Source organism: Polyergus mexicanus, unplaced genomic scaffold (genome assembly GCF_030449975.1).
Source record: "Polyergus mexicanus isolate NDT 795.1 unplaced genomic scaffold, iyPolMexi1.0 SCAF_7, whole genome shotgun sequence".
NCBI classification, from domain to species: domain Eukaryota; kingdom Metazoa; phylum Arthropoda; class Insecta; order Hymenoptera; family Formicidae; genus Polyergus; species Polyergus mexicanus.
This window is the reverse complement of record NW_027223327.1, coordinates 4288751-4311863: the sequence shown is the minus strand read 5'-3', so window position 1 is coordinate 4311863 and position 23113 is coordinate 4288751.

Sequence of the window (23113 nt, the reverse complement as noted above, 5' to 3'; positions counted from 1 at the left end):
AAGCGTTTCGCCGCATTGCAAAGGATCTTCAAGATCCAAGTCCTCGGTGTCTTCACCTGCCGCAATAAGATACTCGCGATAAAGAGTTTCTCGATCAAAAAAAAAGAAAGGACCACGAAGAAACAATCATAATTGACCATCGAACGTATTCGTTCATTTTGCTGCGCGCTGAAAATATTGTACTTGTTTGTATATAAAATCATGTTCTTATGGACGACCGTACACATATCGAGAAGCGCGGATATAGGAGGCTCGGAGGTGCGTAGAATTTAAAATTGAATAAAAATGCTAATTACTAAACTTTTAACGAAGTAAACGCTAGCTCTACGCGAATATCTCATAAGCGTGAAGGCCGCTGGAAATATACCGACACCTGCCACTCTCCTATTTATTTCGCGAGTTGCAATTTTAGATAGCCGGTGCGCAAAAATAAATTATGTGTTTTAAGCCGACGAAAAAAAAAAAAATCTATAAAAACATATATCGTGCACCTAAAAAATTAATTCAACTTCGAGAGAGAGAGAGAGAGAGAGAGAGAAAGAGGGAGTAATACCATCTATTTTTATCTACTACTACTATCTCACGATTCATCGGTATATACTAGAAAATTGCAATACTTGTTGCTCTAGCATTTTCACACATTGTACGGAAAATAAAAAAAAAAAAAAAAAAATCACAAACTCTAAAATCCTTTAGAAAAGAGGAATCACACAGCTCTATCAACTATATCCGAAATTCTAAAGCAAAGACTTTGTTCTGCGATTGGAGAATTAGCGCGCGCCGATTCTAGGGATATGACGGAGAAATAATGGCGCGATATTTTAGAATTCGGGAGAGAGATCCGCGCGTGTTCGGTATTCAACTACCTTTGCCGTGCCAATTCCACGATGGAAGTCACGCGTCGCGTGCATACGCAGCTTCAATCGGGGGGGGATGATGCACCGAGGGATTCCGCGCATAGAGCTCGGAGGGGAAAGGGAGCGTGAGATGCGGCTCCCCGAGAAACTTGTCTCCCGCCTGTGACTAATGGTTGCACGTCCGCACGTGACACGTGCCGCCGTCTTTCGCGACGAGGATCCGGCGCGTAGTACGCGATGCTGGGGACAGAGACGTACCGGACGGATGTACGGGACGAGAATCGGGTGTAATTTCGCCGAGACATAGGAGGATTGTTTCCCTCGGAAGAATCATGCGGCCTTGTCTTCTCCGAGAAAAATTAAAGAGGCCGGGCGCAAGCGCGACAGCGGTCTCTCCGACTGACGAGATAATATCGCGACACGCCCAATAGCGAGAACGTGCGCTCCCCGCGTTCCGTTCATCAGGACGTAAAAAAATCGCGAGGACTCGAGATCTCTCCTCTCGGAGAGATTTTTTTATTGCTCATGCAACGCATAATTCTAGAAATAAGCACTTTCTCCGATATCCGATTATTAAATCACTGCACCCACAGAAAAGATTTCCGCATCTAATGCTATTACTCTTCGATCTATCATAAAATAGGATCGATATAGCGACAATCATATTTATCATTGAAAAAGGAATATTTTAATCTTAAATGAAAAATTCTTAAATCTAGAATAAAATGCTCTTGGTGTGCTATCCCGTTAATTTTCTCACAAAGATGAAGATGGAAATTTGTTGCGATCTAACATCAAGTTATTCTAAACGCAAGAATATATAAGCTTAGATTTGTACATGTTACTCTTGTCTCAAGATAGTAAGACGATCTTATTTAATTCGAGAGAGAAGAAAAGGAATTATCGATTTAATTTTAAAATTGTTTTATTTTTATACCGCATAAGGTTGCGATACGATTAAATATGTGAAGAATATTTTTTGTCTCGTTATCAGAAATCCTTTCCGAGAGTGTGGGATCAAACCCGGAATCTTATAATCTACCATCTAACATTTTTATATCGAATTCGCTTAGAAGTTTCTTAACGCTTATTCGTGGCTTTCTATTTGAGATATTCGATAAACCTTTATCAAGCATCATCGATAATTAGCGGAACAGCAATATCTCTCGAATAGTAATTAAATTAAATCAAAGCCTTACTTCCCCGTCGTCGTCGTCGTCGCCAGATAAAAAATATCCCCTTTGCTTCGCGCGATTCATTGTACGGAGCAAGTTTATTCCCTAGTAGTGTCGAGTATATTGAACAGACTCGTCGTCCACCCATCTCGTGTTCCAGTCTCGTGCCAATTAGGATCCTCTGATCCCGCCGCCGGCGAATCGCTCGTTAATTAAAAGTATCGCGGACAAATGCGTTTTCGCCGCAGCTAAATTGATTTCGTTTTGGTACTCGACGAGAGCGCGAGCCGAAGGAAAGGTGACGAAGGAGAAACGAAGGAGAAAGCGCGACGGGATGAAGAGAGGATCGAGATGGGATAGTTTTGCGAGCAAAATCGAGAGAAATGTGCACGTTAATTTAGCGGCCGGCTTGTTCTTTCTGACGCGATCCCTTCTGACGTCTCCCTTCGACATATCGCATCGTGTTCCCGCGGAAAAACTGCAATTCGATCATCGTCGGGAGGTCAGCGAGAACGGATTCGCCCGATAATTGCTGTCGCCGATTTAAAATCGTTTCTCGATAATTCGCTTTAACTCGGGCAATCATGAGCCGTGAATCGCGAGCGAAAAACGAGTGATTAGAGTAGAGGATAAAATCCGTTGCAACACAAGTAATGACGTCATGTTCGATAACGAAGCATTTTTTTTTTTTTTACTCCGATTCTTAACAAGTTATATATAATAATTTAAAGTAAAAGCGTTAAGAAAAGATCTTAGTGCGAATTATGTTTAAAAAGATTTTTTTAACATTTTTCTCTCTCTCTCTCTCTCTCTCTCTCTATCCCATTTTCTTTATATATTGTCACGTGGTGTCTGTCATCGATGGTAAGAAAAAGATTACAATTCGTTCTGCACGATATAAAGTACTCCGATGTTGCGGTATAACGTTAGCAAGCGAGGCTCGCGAGTACGTCGCGTGTAAAGAGATGAAACATGAAAGGTGGTTAAGCCGACAGATGAAGGGGATCGTGCATCCGACTTCTCAGCTACCGTTCAGGCCGCTCCTATTTCTTGGATGGCTCTTTAAAGTGGCTCGCTCTGGCTTTTCAGAGATTACGCGTTCGAGAGACTTGCGCTCGGCTCGATCAAACGCGACATAATCTTGTTCGACCTTTCGTAATTTTGCTCCTTATTGTTATATGACGACAAAATATTGCAAAATATGAATATATATTAAGAATTAAATAGGGTGTATCATACGTTGAAAGAATTTTAATTTATCGCTATAATAGCCTGAGCAACAATAAAAAGTGCGACAAATAAATGGAAATATCGTCTTAATAATTGTATCATACGTTGAAAGAATTTTAGTCTATCGCTATAATAGTCTGAGCAATAATAAAAATGCGATAAATAAATGGAAATATCGTCTTAATAATTCTGATATGTTATCGAAAAGAGTACAGGGATTAAAAGAAAGGACATTCCTCGTGGAAACAACTATTAATTGCTTGGGAGTTGATTCAGAATATCGTTGTAGTAACGAAATTCGTGCCTGGTATTAAACTTGTCAACAATGTTCCCCGTTCTTGTATCTCAAACAATCGAAAACGTCATTAATGAGAAGACGATTGTATATTACGAAACGAAAAGTAATTTTGGATGATTGCATAAGTTCGTGTCCGATTTTCATAGATGGCATTAAGTTATTGCATGGCGGAGTTCTATTGTTTTCGTGTGGTAATTGTTGCTTACACCGAATAGATGACGTTGTCTTATGTCAATTTAGCGTCAGACATTGTTCAGATAAGTCCATTTGTGCATAAGAGAAATCATTAAAAATGGAGAACGAAAAGGTGCATTTGCGACATGTAACGCTATATGAATTTCGGAAAGGCGTGAGTGTTGGGAATGCACAAAAAAATATTCAAAGCGTTCATTTGGACCGCGCTCCTGCTCTCCGAACAGTCAAAAAGTGGTTTGGCAGATTTCGAAATGGTGATTTCAACATGGAGGATCAACCCCGCTCTGGACGGCCTTCTGGCATCGATGATGACATTGTGCATGCCTTAGTGGAAAGAAACCCAAGGATTACAGCTGAGGATATTGCTGAGAGGCTGAACATTGATAATTCAACCGCTTTTCGTCATTTAAAAAAGCTTGGATACATTTCCAAGCTTGATACGTTGGTGCCGCATCTCCTGACTGAAAAGAATAAGCTGCAGGAAAACTGCAGGAGTTGCAGGGAAATTGTGCAGCACCCGCCATATTCTCCAGATATTGCGCCTTCAGATTTTTATCCGTTCCGGTCTTTGCAGAATAGTTTAAATGGCAAGAATCTCAATTCCGAGGAAGCTGTCGAAAAGCACCTTACAAACTTTTTTCAAGAAAAACCAAGTTCTTTCTTCAAAAATGGAATCGACGAGCTTATAGATGGTTGGAAAAGCATTGTAGAAAAGAATGGAGACTATATAATTGATTAATAAAAGTGTTATCTCTAAAATATAATCTATTGAAGTTTATATTTAAATCTGGCACGAACTTATGCAATCATCCAATATAATATTTAACACGCTAAACTGTTGTTTAAAGGCGTGTCTGTTGAAATAATAAACGAAAACAGCTAAATTGTCGAGAAATTAAATTAGACTAAAAAAAGACTTCTACAATCTTGTAATGTGTGTGCGTATTTTGTTTTTTATCTCCCTTAAATCCTATACTCGAGAGAAAAGTCCTCTAACAGAAACGCGATAAAACCAGCGAAATCTTGAGGATCTGCGAACGGAGAAGGCTAGATTTACCACGTGGATCTTCCCCGTTGGATTTTCAGGAGTTGTTGCGAGAGATTTATTCCCGCGAATCAGACAGCCCCGTCGCGCGAACGAAACATACGACAGATCTTTGCGAAAGGGAAGGGTAGTAGGTTTTTTTTATCAATACTTACTTTCTATCGACAGCGTTCGTGAAAATTGAGTTTTATTTTTCTTTATATTTTTGGCGAGATATATAAAAAGTCTCTTTAATTCTTTCTGAAATATTAATTCTACAATCTTAATTAATCGATGTCTCTTTTGAGAATAGGCAATATAAAAAAAATTTTGCTTAATACATTTATTTGTCATGTCGATTCGTATCAATTTTCCGTCAATTCATCTCTCTGAGAATTCTCGAGAAAAATTCTTTGTTCTTATAGAGAGAGAGAGAGAGAGAGAGAGAGAGAGAGAGAGAGAAGAAGAAGAAGAGAGAGTTTGTCTGAAAACTTTGAATCAGCTTTGTGATTCCGAGTTTTGCTGGTCTCGTTGACATTCGTACAACGAGGTATGCATTCGTTCCACGTGTACGTGTGCGCGCAACGAATAAATTTCGCTTGGCTTTTCTCTTGGAATAAGGCGCGAGGAAACGGCGCAACGGGGGACGCCTTCCGTAGAATTTATCATCCTTAAATAAAACAGGACGAAAATGGAACTCAAAATGATCATCGCGCCGAATAAATAGATCCTCTTCGCGGGACACGAGGAGTTTCGTCACTTTAAGCGGTTAGAATACTGCGAGATTGTATCGCGCGCCGCATTCTCTTCCAAAAGATTTTTACAAAATGCTAGGAAACGTAAAGTCTGCTCGCTTTCTATCTTCCAGATTTCAAAATGATATACAACACATGTGCATATATTTGTACCTTGGAAAGAGAAAAATATGAGACGACGGGAAATAAAGTACTATATAAAATATAGCCTTAAACGATCAGACTCTATTTTTCTTTCTTATCATGATTTTCTAGTACTCTTCACTTTGTAAGACATCAAACATAAAATCGGATTTAGCGGGACTTTTTATTTTTTAAGGCGCGAAATTGAGACGCTAATCGCATTGCGACCGAGGTCACGCGCGTAATAAAATCCCAATTACTTTTAAGAGAAAAAGGCGAATAGTATAAAGTTGCTACGTATACCGTAGGAAGTACAGCGATGGGATTAAGATCTCATTTCCGATTTAACGGTCGGACAGCTGTTTTACAAGCGGATATTACCGAAATTTCTATGCCAGGAACAAAATAAAGTACCTCAAATGTCTAAATGTTAAAAAAGCTCGTTATATTCTATCAGAACTTTACGAAAACAAAGAAAAAACAAGAGAATATTATAATAAATAGATAGTTATAAAAAATAATTTTTTAAAGTCTGCGATACATGTAAAAAAAAAAATGTATATTATATTATACATTTTAGAGAGTTCTTTGTTCGGGGAAATGTTTACTTCTTTTGACAGATTGCTGCTTTACATGTATTATGTGCACGAATTACAATTATATTGCAATAAGTAGACTTTTAGCTTATAATAGCTAATTTAACTTATTAATATGGAAAATACGTTGCGTACAACGTTTCTACAAAGCTGTACGCGAATATCTGTGAGTTTCATACAATTTACATTACAAAACGTCGCCTAATTTTAACGTAATCCGACAACAACGTCTCTCTCTCTCTCTCTCTCTCTCTCTCTAGCGAAAAGCGATGGTATAAAGTTTCGTGCTTGCATTATATATTTGGCACCGCGAGCTGTGCAGAGAGAGAGAGAGAGAGAGAGAGAGAGACCGGTAAAAAATTTCAAACGTTATCGGGATTTATCGGCCGATTTCTCGTTCGACGTTCAAAAAAATTGCCACATTATTGGGGGCGTGTGTTCCTTCGCGAATACAGACTTTCATTTTTCCTCACGCGAAACGCATAATACATTCGCGTCCAGATTTATCGCGACAAATTGCTCGGCCGAATTACAATCTAATCGGATTGCGGAGTGCGCGGCTTATCGTAGGCGGAAGTTTCGATTATGTAAGGCAGTCGCGCCGAGGTGGTTTCCCTTCGGAGCGCTCGCTGTGCGTTATGTAATACCTCCAATGAATCGATAATACGAGATTCCCTTAATTAGACGCGTGTCATCGAGCGGGGTTTAATCGCGCCCTCGCAACCTGACGGATTTCAATCGACGGTGAATAGTAAGCTATTGTATCGCCATCGGAATTGATGCAAACGACTTGCATATCTTTCAAAATTATCTCAAATATGCAAAATACTTTTTGAAATGCTTATATGGATTTTTTTTATAATAAAGATACATTACGAACATTAGCGAAAATTCCTTTTTTTCTCTGTCTTTCTAATACTCCGCGAGATTAACCGTCTTTCACGAGAAAGATGAAATTATGACAGTGAATCGACATTCGTCGAGAATTCGCGCGGGATTACACGATTCTCGTATTTAAATCATAATCGTCACGAAGGATAGAATCGCTAGCGCGCGATCCGCTAATTGAATTGCAGTCGGGCTTATACGGAGGATCTCGTCCATCTAACTTCGCACTATGGGAAGTTCATTCATTCGGTGTAAAGTTGTCGCAATTCCGAGCGGATGAAAGCGTCAGTCGAAACGGGCGAACGCGGTGCACACGCGCCTCGGTGGCGGATGCTTGAGAAGGGAGCTCGGAGAGTTTTCCGAATAAGACGGGAACTAAAGAATATATCTCGACGCGTTTAACAGTTCTCTGATGTCGTTACTCGCGGCTAATTGGCCCGCTGATAAAAAGCGATATTAATGATGAACGAAACGTGACATCTACGGCATCCCTTCGCGCTCTCGTGTTGCTAGATCTGTCCTGCTTTTATCTATATTCATCTCTCTATTCGAGAATTGTACTTTCTCGAAATACGATTGGAAAAGTCCAAGTACCAGGTATATAAATATAAAACCGGAATTTACCCATAAATGGCCCTAACTGTCAATGTAGTTACCGTCAAACCGCGTCATTGGCGCCATTTTCTTGTTTTGACATCTGATAAAGATTTTCAACTCACAACAATACAAGTTTCATACAACAGTATAATTTTTAATAGCGTTGAACATGTCGAATTTTGTGCCTGGAAAATACGATTTGCGGACAGCATTGATTTTCTGTTACCATTTGAAGAAAACTGCTGCAGAATCGCATCGAATGCTTGTCGAAGCTTACGGTGAGCATGCTCTTGGTAAATCACAGTGCTTTGAGTGGTTTAAAAAATTCAAAAGTGGCGATTTTGACGTGAGAAACGAAGAACGTGCAAGACCACCGAAAAAGTTTGAAGACAGCGAATTGCAAACATTGTTGGATGAGGATGACGCTACCGACAACAAATGATCGATTTGAATCAAGCTTTGCGTGAAAAACGACCAGAATATCAAAAAAGGCAACGCAAAGTGATTTTGCTTCATGATAATGCACCATCGCACACAGCAAAACCGGTCAAGGAAACGATTGAGGTGTTTAGTTGGGAAATACTTTCGCATGCGGCTTACTCACCAGACTTGGCTCCATACGATTACTACTTATTTGCATCGATGGGGCACGCGCTTGCTGAGCAGCGCTTCACTTCTTACGAAAATGTACGAAAATGGCTCGATGACTGGTTTGCCTCAAACGAGCAACAGTTTTTTTGGCGTGGCATCCACAAATTGTCAGAGAGATGGGAAAAATGTATAGCTAGCAATGGGCAATACTTGGAATAAAATATTTTTTATCATTTTCATACAATAAACGTGTATTTTGTATACAAAAATTCCGGTTTCACATTTATATACCTGGTAAACGTCGATTTACTTTTTATACGACACAACACGACAAAATATTCTCTTCTAATATACCAATGAACATTTTCATTTATATTGAATCTGCAATGATATATAAAGATAAATACGGCATACTTATGGAAGAATATTTCATCATGTCGTATAATACGAATTGATACTAATGACGTTAAAAACAATGCAAAATTTGTCCCGAGATGTTAATCTACGATTGCTTAAAACCGCATAAATTGATGTATATATGCTACTTGAAAAAGATTAAACAATTCATGTTTTAAAACATGAATGGAATATATAAAATACTAGTAAACAAAGAGATTCGAGCCATGTCAAATTGTATCTCTCGTTTCGTTATTTTGTTCGTATATAATATTTGAGCTTTCTCTTTACAGAGCGTTCCAAAATTATCATACGAGCAAACATTTTTTCAATTTTTTCAAAAATTTTTTCAAGCACGCTTGAAAAGATTTGCAAAATTCAAAATAAGTTAAATGTAGTTGCAAGTATATATATTTTTTATTTATTTAAATTAAATATTTAAACATGCTTGTTTATTTTTCAACGTCCTACAAAATTTTTTGTTTGTCTTGTAATATCCGGAAAAGTTCTATCTTTCCATCCATTTTTCAATATTCGAAAAAGGTTTTATTTTTTTTTTTTTTTTTTTTTTTTTTTTCCATGCAACAAAGTTCATCTATTCACCAATTCTGTGTATCCATTCGGAGGCTCGTTACGATTTCGTACACGTTGCACGATTTACATAGTGCGTCACGTCATATTCGTAACAAACGATGCGGGAATAAAAGTGAGTTCGGTATTCAGTATTATAGGTATATCCAAAATCACGAGAGCTGGATTCGTTTCCAAAACAAATGAGAAGGCAATTTTAAATGAATTGGAACAAGGAATATGTTTGTAATATTGTAATTAAATCCTCGAAGTTTTGAGCAAAATAATAAACGTTCCGATAAAAAAAAAATATATATATATATATATATATACAATGCACGCGTCGATTTATAAAAAGGTAAATCCCGATTGTGTTGGACGAGTAAAGATGAAGAAATATTTGCACTTTTCCCGTTCCATAGTGCTTGAAAAGTCGGCACAATTTCACGTCATCTGCGCAATCAAGGCGACGAAAGCGCAAAGGCAAATAACGCGGACGTAGAGGGTCGCCGTAATAAAAAAAGTGCGTAACCAACGTTTCGCGTAACGATCTTTTCAAGCTGTTATTTTACCGAACGATTAAGTAATAAAGAGCAGATACATACTCGAGGAATGCGGGGGTCGCGCGACATTTACGGCGAGCTACAAAAAATGTGAGGGTGTACAACAGGAATATATACATCGCATTTTTTATTCGCGCTCGCGTGATATATCGCGATGTATACAGAGTGCGAAAAAAAGTTCTAGTTTTTTAAAAGGATGGAAGAAATGAAAGGCAAGATTACCCCTATCGAGCTAGCCCCCCCCACCTTGCAAAAATAAAAAAACAAATAGCGTACAATTATGAGCTATTTATGAGCTTTCATATCCCGCAAATTAAAAATTTTGAGCTCGTTGCACTACACAGGAATTTAATATTTATCGTGGAGGGGGGCTGAGTCGATATCGACTCAGCCCCCCCACCACTTAAAAATAAAAATATTCAATCAATCTTTGCGGCAGAATTAGGAGCTATTTATGAGCTTTTAAGCTAATATAGTTTTAATTTTTGAGCTCATCCCCTTAACCCATAAAATCACCCTACGTCTTCCCGGCACAAGAGAGAACTATACTCAAAATCAAAGAAATTAATTATTTTCCGACTAATCCTTTATATATTAATTTATCGAATTGACTGCCTACGTAAGATTGCCTAATTGATATCACTCTCGGATGACAGAAGATGTATTATAAAAATTCTCGTCATAAAAAAATTCTCAAGAAGATTTCCAACTGACTGATTTACAGATTGATCGTATCGAGGAAGCGACTTTTGCGATTAAGGGCATCGCGTGTTTAATGCCGTGTCGTGATATTTCTCTCAAGCGTGTGCGATACCAATCGAAAGGTTACGTAAATCTTCTCCTTCAGACTCATCGCTGTTCGTTAAACCGCCGCGCTGCCTGATGACGAAGAAAGAAATGGATCGAAATTTTTCTCGTCCTTCGAGGAAGAGCGAGCGCATTTACTTGGCAGTCTTTTACGGCGCGTTGTAACGCGACGATGCCGAACGTGAGTCGCCGATTCGTCGCGGCTCGGCGACTCGATAAGGCAATTAACCGGGGAAACAATTGCGGAACTCGCGGGATTATACGGTTGCAGTTTCGCTCGCCGCTAATGAACCGAGCATGCGTAAGTGTTTCCACTACGTCAAAACCCCCACGCAAACACGCGGCCCAGGTGTTTCCGATTCGCGTAAATGCGGCCATGTGGCCGTTGATGCGGTTAAAAGAACACTGCAAGATGTACGCTCTGTCCTTATCCTGACCGATTATAAATCAGTCGCATATAAAAATCTGCAAATATATCTCATACATCTATCAAATCATTTTATCTCTCATTCTATTGTATAAATGTAACGCCGTAAAGTGACGATCCTTCTCCGTTAATCCTGTTTTTTTTTCTTTTCTCCCCAGACCCCCAATCGCTGGGATTCGTCGAGTAAACATCCCCGGCGAGCCGCGCGTTTCGTGTCTCGTACGATAGATTGTCGAGAGTCGCCAATCACCCATTCTCCCGCCATCCATAATGAACAAACGATCTATATTAGATCGATAAATTCATTCCGCGGAATAGTTCAACTCGTTAGTTAAGGATAGCCCGTCTCCTCCGGAGAAGGCGAGCGAAATGGCAGAAGAGCAACTGCAACGTCGCGTGCACGATGCTGTTGACCGCACGTGATGCATCGAGCTCACGATATCGACGTTCGTAGCTACGAGCTACTAAAGGTCGTACGGGAATCGAACAACTCACCTGTTCGAAATGAGTTCGCATGGTTATTGACCTTTAAATGAATCCGGACACGCTACCGGCTCTTTTTACCGCTACTTTCCCTCGTAATCACGCTGATCATAAACTTTATCTAATTTATAAGGATGCTGAAATATTAATAAATTAAATTAAGTAAATTAAATAATATAGATTACTGCTATATATTGTATATTGTCATTATTAATATTCAATCGCGAACATTACGATTATAAAGAGTCTAAGAGTTAGTTGCATTATTTTATAACGGAAAAAAAAAAAAAAATTAAGGCGCGTTTTCTTTCCACGAGAAAAAAATATGCGGAATAAAATAACTATCTCAGTGAAAAATGTATGAAACCCGTCGAAAGATATACTCTCAGAAAGGATTTCTGATAACGAGACAAAAAATATTCTTCACATATTTAATCGTATCGCAACCTTATGCGGTATAAAAATAAAACAATTTTAAAATTAAATCGATAATTCCTTTTCTTCTCTCTCGAATTAAATAAGATCGTCTTACTATCTTGAGACAAGAGTAACATGTACAAATCTAAGCTTATATATTCTTGCGTTTAGAATAACTTGATGTTAGATCGCTACAAATTTCAATAAAAAGCATTTTATTCTAGATTTAAGAATTTTCCATTTAAGATTAAAATATTCCTTTTTCAATGATAAATATGATTGTCGCCATATCGATCCTATTTTATGATAGATCGAAGAGTAATAGCATTAGATCCGGAAATCTTTTCCGTGGGTGTACTTGGAAAATTTCTCCGCACGAACGAGTAAGTATATCTCGTTTAACAAGAGGAAGACACGCGCGGAGTCTCGAGAAGCAGAGGTAACCGCTATTAGAGTCAGACTGTCGGCTCGAGACACGCGAATCGGCGTGCGAGATAACGCGAGTTTTCGTGACTGGAGGCAAGAGAAAGAGAGAGAGAGATGGAGGGAGGAAAAAAGAGAAAATTAGAGGCGAGTCCCGAGACGCGCGCGTATTACGCGAAAGGCCGCACGATCTGAATTCCCCCGGCGGTTCAGACCCCAGATACGGTCGTCAGATGATGCTATGCACGCGATCTCGATGGCGCGCGAAAACACGCCGCGCGTGTCGACGAGAGGGCGAGACGTGAAAAGGGATGGAGAAAGACCGGGGGAGCGCGCGCCGCCGATCCCCGGCTGCAGTAAACATCAAAGGGTGTGTAATGGAATTAGCCCGGCCGCCTCTCCTTGGTGGTTGACCGTGTTCGCGGAGGCGTAATACGGCCCGGTCTTCGACCCCCCACTGTTGCCCCCATCCAGGATCACGTCGCCGATCCCCCCCCGGTAGTGTGTGTTGGGCGCGTCGTCGTCCTTTGTGCGACGCGCGTTACCACGCTCGCTCTGCGGCTCGTTAAATGTTATTATAGGTGTGTAATCTCGACGGTATCGTCGGTCAACTAACCGTCTCTAATATTGGTTACACGACGTGTAACGCGCATTCACGCGAACCGCTTGCCTTTTCGTCTCGCGATCACATTTTAGTGACATGAATTTGGTTGATTTATTCTATTCCTCTATTTTTCATACTTCCATAAAATAAACTCTATAACGATAAGTATTCTAATCGTATGAAATTTTCGTACGAAATCGAGGAATCTGTTTTTCGATGAAAATAATATTCCCTCGCATAATCGGGGACGACAGAATGCGCTCATGCTTCGAAGATTTTCGCGCAATAATAATAATAACGCGACGCTACGAACTTCCTGTCTTTTGTCCGGATTTAGCTCTCGACAATTTTGATCGCGATGGATTACCGCGTGCGCGAGATATAAATCACACGAACGTAGACCAAGATTATCGCCGCGAAATGCCGAGATATTTTCGTCACGGCATCGGCAGTGCGATTTACGTTGTATAGACGGCGCATAATAAATTGACTCACCCGCGTCGACGAGCATTATCAATCGCATAACGGGAAGCGCGGCGGGATTTCGCCACGACGTCTTCTATCGTCGGGGTTAACGGTAATCAATGGAGTCAGCCATTCGTCGTCCTTAATTCCGGAGGTCAAGTGTCGGAGGGGGGCGCGCTAGCGAATCGCGGCGCTTATCGGAATTTCAAAGATAGAAAATCGCGGCGCGAGAATGCATTTGTTTCTCGCTACGAGGTTTTTCTAATCAGCTCGATTAAATGTACGGCTACTCAATTTATTATCCGGTGAAAGACGAGAAAGACGAGAAGAATCTGATCGGCCGCGTCTGCGGGAAATGCGGGAGGGACCGATAACGTTTAATGGCAAATGCAGTCTCAATTAAGCGAATCACCTGGTCTTCGCTGCATTCGAGAGATTTATGTATATGCAACAATTCGCTCGTGCGCACAAGGAGTACCCGATCTAATTAAATTCCTGCGATTATTCATCGTAGTTCCGCCGGCAATTATCTGAATCGACATTACTCGTAATTATCTGGATAACAGGCAAGATTACTCGTCCATTTAAGGTAAAATAACACAATGTCCCTGGAATGATATTTCCGATCTGATTATTAAATACAGGATGTTACGCAAAACTTTCGACCTTAATTGGGTGACAAATAGTATTGAAGCCATTGTAATCTCACTGTAATATAACATTGTAATGTTCATTCGCAATTCGTTTAATGTTTCGTACCGCAATAACTTGCGGCAAATATACGATAAATTATAAAAGTAGATTTACGGTTCGATTCGGCTGTGCCATTCGTATCGTCGCTATTACACGGATATGCAGGGTGCCCCATTTTAAAGGACCCACTCAAATATCTCAGAAACACTGCGTTAAATCGAAAAATGTTTCAAACAAAAGTTGTGTGGCTTCAAGGGGGCCATAAGATGGTGACGATGATTTGACCTTGGAAAATCATTCGAAGGTCATGTGAAGGTCAACTTTAAAATCTTAAATGAAAACCCCCATTTTTTATTTAGTATTCTTGTAGCTGACATCTAGAGCTTTCCGAAACACTATAATAAAGTATTTTTTTCATTAAGTACTTTTTGAGTTATTTTATATTTTAATCTGACATATTTTGATATAAAAAATAAAATATTTCGTAAAATATTCAGTTTTCGATAATCTTACCGTAATACTTTGAATGTACAGAATAATGAGACAAATTAATTAGTGCCAAAAAAAAACAAATAATTGTTTAAAAAAATACATTGCAAATAATTTTCTTAAAAACAATTTTTTTTTTATACTAATTGATTTGTCTCATTATTCTGTACATAGAAGTATTACGGTAAGATTATCGAAAACTAAATATTTTACGAGATATTTAATTTTTTATATCAAAATATGTCAGATTAAAATATAAAATAACTCAAAAAGTACTTCATAAAAAAATACTTTATTATAGTGTTTTGGAAAGCTCTCGATGCCAGCTACAAGAATACTAAATAAAAAATGGGGATTTCCATTTAAGATTTTAAAGTTGGCCTTCACATGACCTTCAAATGATTTTCCAAGGTCAAATCATTGGCACCATCTTATGGCCCCCTTGAAGTCACACAACTTTTGTTTGAGACATTTTTCGATTTAACGCAGTGTTTCTGAGATATTTGAGTGGGTCCTTTAAAATGGAACACCCTGTATAACGTAATAGAATCGCAGGCTCGACTCGAGATCAATGCACGTGCGGCGAAACACGTTATTCGATTCTTTTCAACGGTGAGATCCGCGGGGTCGTGTAAGCATCGTGAGAGAAGAAAACGGGCCCTTCGCTCGCAAATTCGCCGATTATAATCGTCGGACGATAAACGCACGTGCGTGCATACGAGTGCGTGAGAGGGCAATGCTGGTCGACTCGATTTTCTTCGAGATATCCGGTGAGAGGACCACCGGTTGGTTCTCGACCGAGCCGAGCTTTATTGTTCACGCTTCAAACGCTTAATTACATCCTTCCAGAATTATCGTGTAATTCGAGAAAAGAAGAGAGATGGAAATTAAACCGTATAATTCGCATTTTTCGTAATGAATCTCGTACTGAGATTTTCGCAAATTCTATCGCACACCGATATCGGCTGATGCAAAAAAATAGAAACTTATTATATTTTCTCGTTTGTCGGCATTTTAAACGCTGTCAAAAATTTTTATCAACGCGAACGATGAATAAAAAGAAGAGATTATAATTTAACAAAGAGATTAATTACAGTTATTAAATAATGGCTTAACCGTATCCGTTTCCCTGACTATTCGAAACGTTGGAAAAGAAGAACACAAAGAGCATTGACGCCATTGTAAGGTGTAGCGGATAACGTTTATGAGGCCTTAATTAAATGGTTTAATTAAATAGGCGTTTAATTAAAAATATATTCCGCGGCTCATAGTGCTTTCTGAATGAAATTGTGCAACATGCTGCAACAAAAGCATGCTAAATAAGCTAGAAAGGCGGCGTTCAGAGAAAAGCGCGATTTCATTCATATATAAATTCAATACTTTCGCAAAAAGGCTAATTACGCCGAAATTTCGAAACATTTATCACGCTCAAAATTGCTAGAGCCAAATTAATTACGGCGCGATTAATGGCCAATCTCGTCGTCACGTTAGTTGAAAGTTAAAACGTTAGTTTTACATTTCGTTATACGATCATCACACGTTTAATATCGTTTATATCCTTAAACTTAAGTGTATCACAAATTTTTCGAGTGGCAAATTTTTTTCAACGTAAATGTATCTTATGTGGAATCTCCAATAAGATAATTATTGTATATATTTATTTTATAATCAATCTTTTAATCGGATAAACGTCTAATTTTCATTAAATCCTTTGTATATATATATATATATTTGTATGTTACTATGTATTACTATGCATTATTAATAATATCATTTCCCTTTTCACAATTCACAATTGTCTCGGAGACGATATATCTTGCGTAAAGCAAAAATTTCCTTGATCGCGTAAGACGCGATTTTTCCTCCCTTCACCCCTTCATTTTATTCCGCGCTCTCGCATCTCCGCGAAACAACAACGTTAAATTAAGCACGCACTTAGCGACGATTAAAGCCACTTTAACGTCATCGGTGTTAATCTGAAAGGAGACTTAAGAAGCGTCGCAAAGTGCCCCCTGATTTTCCGCCGTCGTATTTCACGTCTCCCTTACTTCTCCTTTACTCTCTCTCTCTCTCTCCCGCAATTCGTATTTTCCTACAAGATCATCTCTCGCAACGCCCGCGTCTGGGAACGCTTCCAAGCGTATAAAAGACGACGCGGACGATTGCTGGAAAGTAGCTATCGCGCTGAAACGGCAAAATTATAAATCTGATATTGCGGCCGGGCTGCTCTCTCGCTCGTGGTGCACGCATATCACGTATAAACGTAGTACAAGAAAATAACCGAGAAAGAGAACTACGATGCGACGCATAACCGAATGCAAATCTCCGGTACTCGAAATCCGCAAACGGGATTTTTTATTCGGAATTATTGCGTAGAAAATGATATTCTTTTTCAGTAATATATTAAACACGAATGCCCTGTTATTGATTACGAGATGCTTGACGCAATGCATACAATGCATGGATATGCGCATTTCTCTCTCTCTCTCTCTCTCTCTCTTGATTTCCCTTTACCGGTCGACTCACTGCTCTTCTCTCCGCGCGACAAGAGGACTGCGAGGAGCGAAATATCGGATTTACTTATGCATTTAGTTTACGCCGCGTTCGGATTACCAACTTTATACGAGAGACGGCGGCATCAGCGCCGTTTCCACTGGATAATCCGAAGCCCTTGGCATCGTCGTCGTCGTCGTCGTCTTGCCGTAGCTGAAGCAGCAGCGCGATGAATTAACGGAACTCTTGAATATAAACTAGTGGAGAGATTCGAAATAGTCCGCTTGAGCCCGATCGCGAACGTTTTTCGCGGCGGAGACTTACCGCCGTTATATACCTCGTTACTTTGGCGGCAAAGTTCCTCGGAAGAGATAGTATCGGCGTTCTCCTTGATATCTTTATGCGACCGGTCTCCTTTAACGATTTGCGCGGCCCGCCGATCGGCATCATTTCCGGTCTACGCTATTTATGCGAGTGACGACGATCGGCACTCAGCGTATATTATGTCCCGCGTTACGTCGGCTAATATAACCGATAGTATCGGCAAGTGACTCCGAACGAGGAAGTCTCCACGAAGAAATAAACGCAAATGTTTATTATATACTACCTACGGAGAAATATATTATATTAATTTTTTTTTTTTTTTTTCAATAATACGCGAATCATCATGAATTATATCAAAATTACGAGGCATCGATTTTAAGTAAGATTACGAGAGATTGGTAAAGGTATTTTAATAATCTATACTCAATTTCTTCATTTGTACAACTCATATACGTATTTTCGTAGATACATACATACGCCCACAAAATCACATTTAATTACCATGTAATATAATTGTACGGATATGTAATTAAGATAGAAAAGAAGATCATTCAATAATATTAATTAAAGTATGTGTATATCGATATCTATATACATTATAAAATTTAGTAAAACATTTATTAAATGTAAGCAAAAACTTTTAATTAATAAAAGATAGAAAAACGAGTAACCTGTTATAATTAGTTGAAACAGTAATTAATTTATGGACGAGAGGCCGAGTTCAAAGCCTGGCTGCTTTCGACAAACTTTCGAGTATAAATTCGCGATTGATTCACGGATGACTTAACGCCGGATTTCTTCCGTCACATTATCATTCCGAAATTGCCGTAAGTGTATAATCAGTAGAACTGAATTTAATAAAGAAAGAAGAGAGAAGCGCGCGCGGTCAATTGTCTATAAAAATAACTGATACGGAAAACTCTCGAGTCTCATTTTCGATAAAATTTGCATGGAGACGCAAGCTCGCTCGAAACGATAGGATATATAAGATACTCTTTGAGAGAAGTTTTTAAAAACACAATTACATCAGTTGTGAAAGTTTACATTTTGCATTCGAGTACCTCGAGGAAAATCTTTACACGTATCTGGGCATACAAAAAACGTAAAGAAGAAATATCTGCGTGCGCGTATTAAATATATTTCAAGATATTGATTTTTTTAAAGTATTACGTTTCAAAAATTTCAACAACAGAATTAATCTGCAAAAATGCGCGTAACACGATTCTCCTCCAAAAAATCTCCCTGATAATATAAAATGAAATAAAGAAGAAAAATTTTCATAACACTAACATTTACGCTAAATTTTCAAACAGATCTGTTAAAAAAATTAATTATCTTTGCATTACATTTTCTTTTCTATCACAATATGAAATGGCAAATCTTCAAAAACTTCAATGTAAAATATATGGGATTCTAAATTTGTAACGTAGATCTTCTTACTCTCCTAACAAGACTTGATCAAACTTACTATATATATATATATATATAAACCGCTCACGTTTAACCAGAGAATCGTATTTTCGCAGGAGACATTTACCTTCTGCGATTCATGTACTTCAAATGGAACGGGTCGTATTATAACTCTCACTGAAATTCTCTATATGAGTGTTCTATCCCATCATATTCCTGACCGTATGCATTCATGCGGTTTCCATTTTACTCGGCGCGTTTCATTGCGTGCAAAAGGCAGACGTGTATAACGTATTCGTCGATCCTTAATGTTACTCTTTGCAGTCTGAATTTGCCCAATTGGACTGGCATAGAGTGTAACCTCCGCCAAGTTTAATTTGTGAAAAGCTTCTCATTTTCGATCATCTATTTTGAAGGTATCTATGAAGGCTATCTTTGATATTTTCATTAATGTAAAATCGAGCATTGGTAAACCGTTTGCAAATTTCAATTCTACATTTAAAGAAAACAAAATACTATTTCCGTCTATGATTACTTGAGCGTGTATTCGATATCTTAAGACATCTGTTCACTATAGGCTCACTCAATACCGAACGATCATATATATACAGGGTGTCCCATTTTAATCTCCTCAGGCAAATATCTCAAAAACCAAGCCCGGAAGAGAAAAATGTTTCCGACAAAAGTTGTTTGGCTTCGAGGGGGCCATAAGATGGTGACGATGATTTCACCTTGGAAAATCATTTGAAGGTCATGTGAAGGTCAACTTTAAAATCTTAAATGGAAACCCCCATTTTTTATTTAGTATTCTTCTAGCTGACATCGAGAGCTTTCCAAAACACTATAATAAAGTATTTTTTTCATTAAGTACTTTTTGAGTTATTTTATATTTTAATCTGACATATTTTGATATAAAAAATAAAATATTTCGTAAAATATTCAGTTTTCGATAATCTTACCGTAATACTTTGAATGTACAGAATAATGAGACAAATTAATTAGTGCCAAAAAAAAAAACAAATAATTGTTTAAAAAAATACATTGTAAATAATTTTCTTAAAAACATTTTTTTTTTTTTTAATACTAATTGATTTGTCTCATTATTCTGTACATAAAAGTATTACGGTAAGATTATCAAAAACTAAATATTTTACGAGATATTTAATTTTTTATATCAAAATATGTCAGATTAAAATATAAAATAACTCAACAAGTATTTAATAAAAAAATACTTTATTATAGTATTTTGGAAAGCTCTCGATGTCAGCTACAAGAATACTAAATAAAAAATGGGGGTTTCCATTTAAGATTTTAAAGTTGACCTTCACATAATCTTCAAATGATTTTCCAAAGTCAAATCATTGTCACCATCTTATGGCCCCTTCGAAACCAAACAACTTTTGTCTGAAACATTTTTCTCTTCCGGGCTTGGTTTTTGAGATATTTGCCTGAGGAGATTAAAATGGGACATCCTGTATTTTTTTTTTTTTTCGCAAAAGCATCTCTCGCGCGTAACTGCAGGGTAGAAAAGAAGGCAGAGATCAACGGAACGAAGCGGACGATTCGTGGGAAACCTGGCACGCCAGGTTTCACGCTCCATTTGACCGACGCCGGCCATCGAGTCGACATCCGCGAAAAAAGGGCCGCGGGAGTGAGGGATTAAAAGGCGATCCATTGCGCGGCGACCATTCATTGTCCGAAACGCGACGTCGACGATGCGACGGACGGCTGAGGCCCTTTACAATTTTTTCTCTTTCTCTCTCCCCTGACATCGACGATTATTGTTCATGATATTGTGCATAACGCGAAGAACGTGATGAACACGGCTGCGAGAGGACGCCAATGACTTAAGGAATACGGCGGAACGGACGAGCCGCCGCGAGAGCAAAGATGTCAACGTCCCGACGAAACATCCTCGAGGAATGCGGGTATTATAACGTCGTTATCGTGGCATAAAACAATTCGTTTTTTTTTTTTCACGTAAAGACATTGTTTTTATAAAGCGATAAATATTATAATTTATTATTTCATAATATTTGCTTATAAATATTTATAGAAACAATGTCCTTACATGAAAAACGAAGCAACTAAATAATTATATACGTGTAATCAGAGGATTGAAATGTAGAAAAAAATTGACAAAGTCGGCTCATATTTCGCTCCAGGGAGCGCGTATTGCCCTGCAGCGCAATCTTTTTACGCGGAGATCGAAGAGATCGATTGTACGATCTCGCTCAGCGATAGGCGAGCACACTCGCGACAATCAAACGAGTTGCCGAGCGTTCGCATGCGATTTCGAACGTGGATTGAAAGAGCGCGATCCGCCCTAATGAGCGAAGGTATCACCGCGGAAAATGGCCGAGAGCGAGCAAAGAGCTGCCGCGTTGGCATCGTTAGCCCGACAATATATAATTTGCACGTCCTCCCCCCCCCCTCCCGAACGGCCTGATAATATTATCATCGTCATGGAAGAAATACCGTTGCGCCGGAGGGGCACGTTATAATAAGGTTTCGCGAGAAGCGCGCGACCGCACGAGGCGCTCGCGAAAGCTTAGGGACATCCGAGTCATGGGAGTCTGGGCTGATGTAACGCACCAATGATTTTATTGCTGTAATTGACTCGATACTATTCGATAAGTTAAAGATGAGGTGTTATATTTCTTTACTGCTAAGCCATCTAATTATTATATAACTTGTACTCCTCGACATATCTCTCGTTGTCACGATATTAGTAGGAAAAAATTTAGCATATACGCACGTTGTATCGCAAACGGCATGAAATTTCTTCCATAGAATATTAACTTCGTTGCGCGGGAGATACAATTGAGATCGATCGGATATCCGGGTACGGAGCCGACGAGACCGATTCAGCGCCTGGATACGCTGACGCGCCATGATGGCGCGATTTCTCCCGGGGCGATAAAGGGCACCGGCGAATTCATCGTCGCCGGTGAATCGATTCGACCGCGGCGAAATCATTTAAGGGAACGGCTGGCGGACTAATTGATTCGTCGTTTCTCGATCGAAATTCACGAAGGCGCCGCAAACTCATGTACCGGAACGTATAAACTCGTATAAACGCGGGTAAAATGTCTTGTATTGGGTTGAGTAAAAAGTCATTGCGTATTTTTGCAACAGATGGCATTAGTTCAGTTTTGGCAGTACTAGAGTCATTCGCACATATGTTTGTCATATATCGTTTAACAGCTGACGGTTTAAGCTTCATTCTAAAAGAAATTGAGCGATTTGGTTGAGTTTTGGAGATTTTACAACAAGTTGAAGATGGAAGACCAAACTGTGCATTTTCGCCATATTTTACTGTTTTACTTCCGTAAAGGGAAGAACGCGCGTCAAGCTTGTGAAAAATTGCGTAAAGTTTACGGTGACGATGTTCTACAAGAACGTCAATGCCAAAACTGGTTCAAGAAATTCCGCGCTGGTAATTTTGATCTCAAAGATGTTCCTCGGTCAGGAAGTCCCACCGAGGTTGATGACGACAAAATAAAGGCATTGATCAAGTCAATCCCACGTTACACGACACGAGAGATTGCAGAAACATTGAAGATCAATCAAAAAAGTGTTCACGTCCATCTAAAGAAGCTGGGATACGTAAGCAAGCTCGATATTTGGATTCCTCATGAACTCAAAGAAGTTCATTTGACGGCGCGTATAAACATCTGCGATATGCTCATGAAACGTGAAGAAAACGATCCTTTTTTGAAACGAATGATAACTGGTGATGAGAAGTGGATTCTTTACAACAATGTGGGACGCAAACGGTCTTGGTCCCGACGTGATGATTCGCCTCAAACGACTTCAAAAGCAGAGGACTTCATCAGAGGAAGGTTATGCTCTCAATGTGGTGGGATTGGAAGAGTGTGGTGTTTTTTGAGCTCCAAGGAACCGAACAATCAATTCGGATGTGTACTGTCGGCAATTGGACAGTTTGAACGAATCTGTCATCCAGAAACGTCCGGAGCTCGTCAATCGTAAAGGAGTTGTGTTCCATCACGACAACGCGAGACCACGCATATCTTTGGCGACCCGTCAAAAATTATTGGAGCTTGGATGGGATGTGTTGCCCCACCCAGCATACTCGCCTGACCTTGCGCCGTCAGACTTCCACTTGTTTCGCTCTCTTCAAAACTCCTTGCGTGGAATAACGTTAAATTCAGACGAGGCGGTAAATCAGCACCTTGTTCAGTTTTTCGCCAATAAAG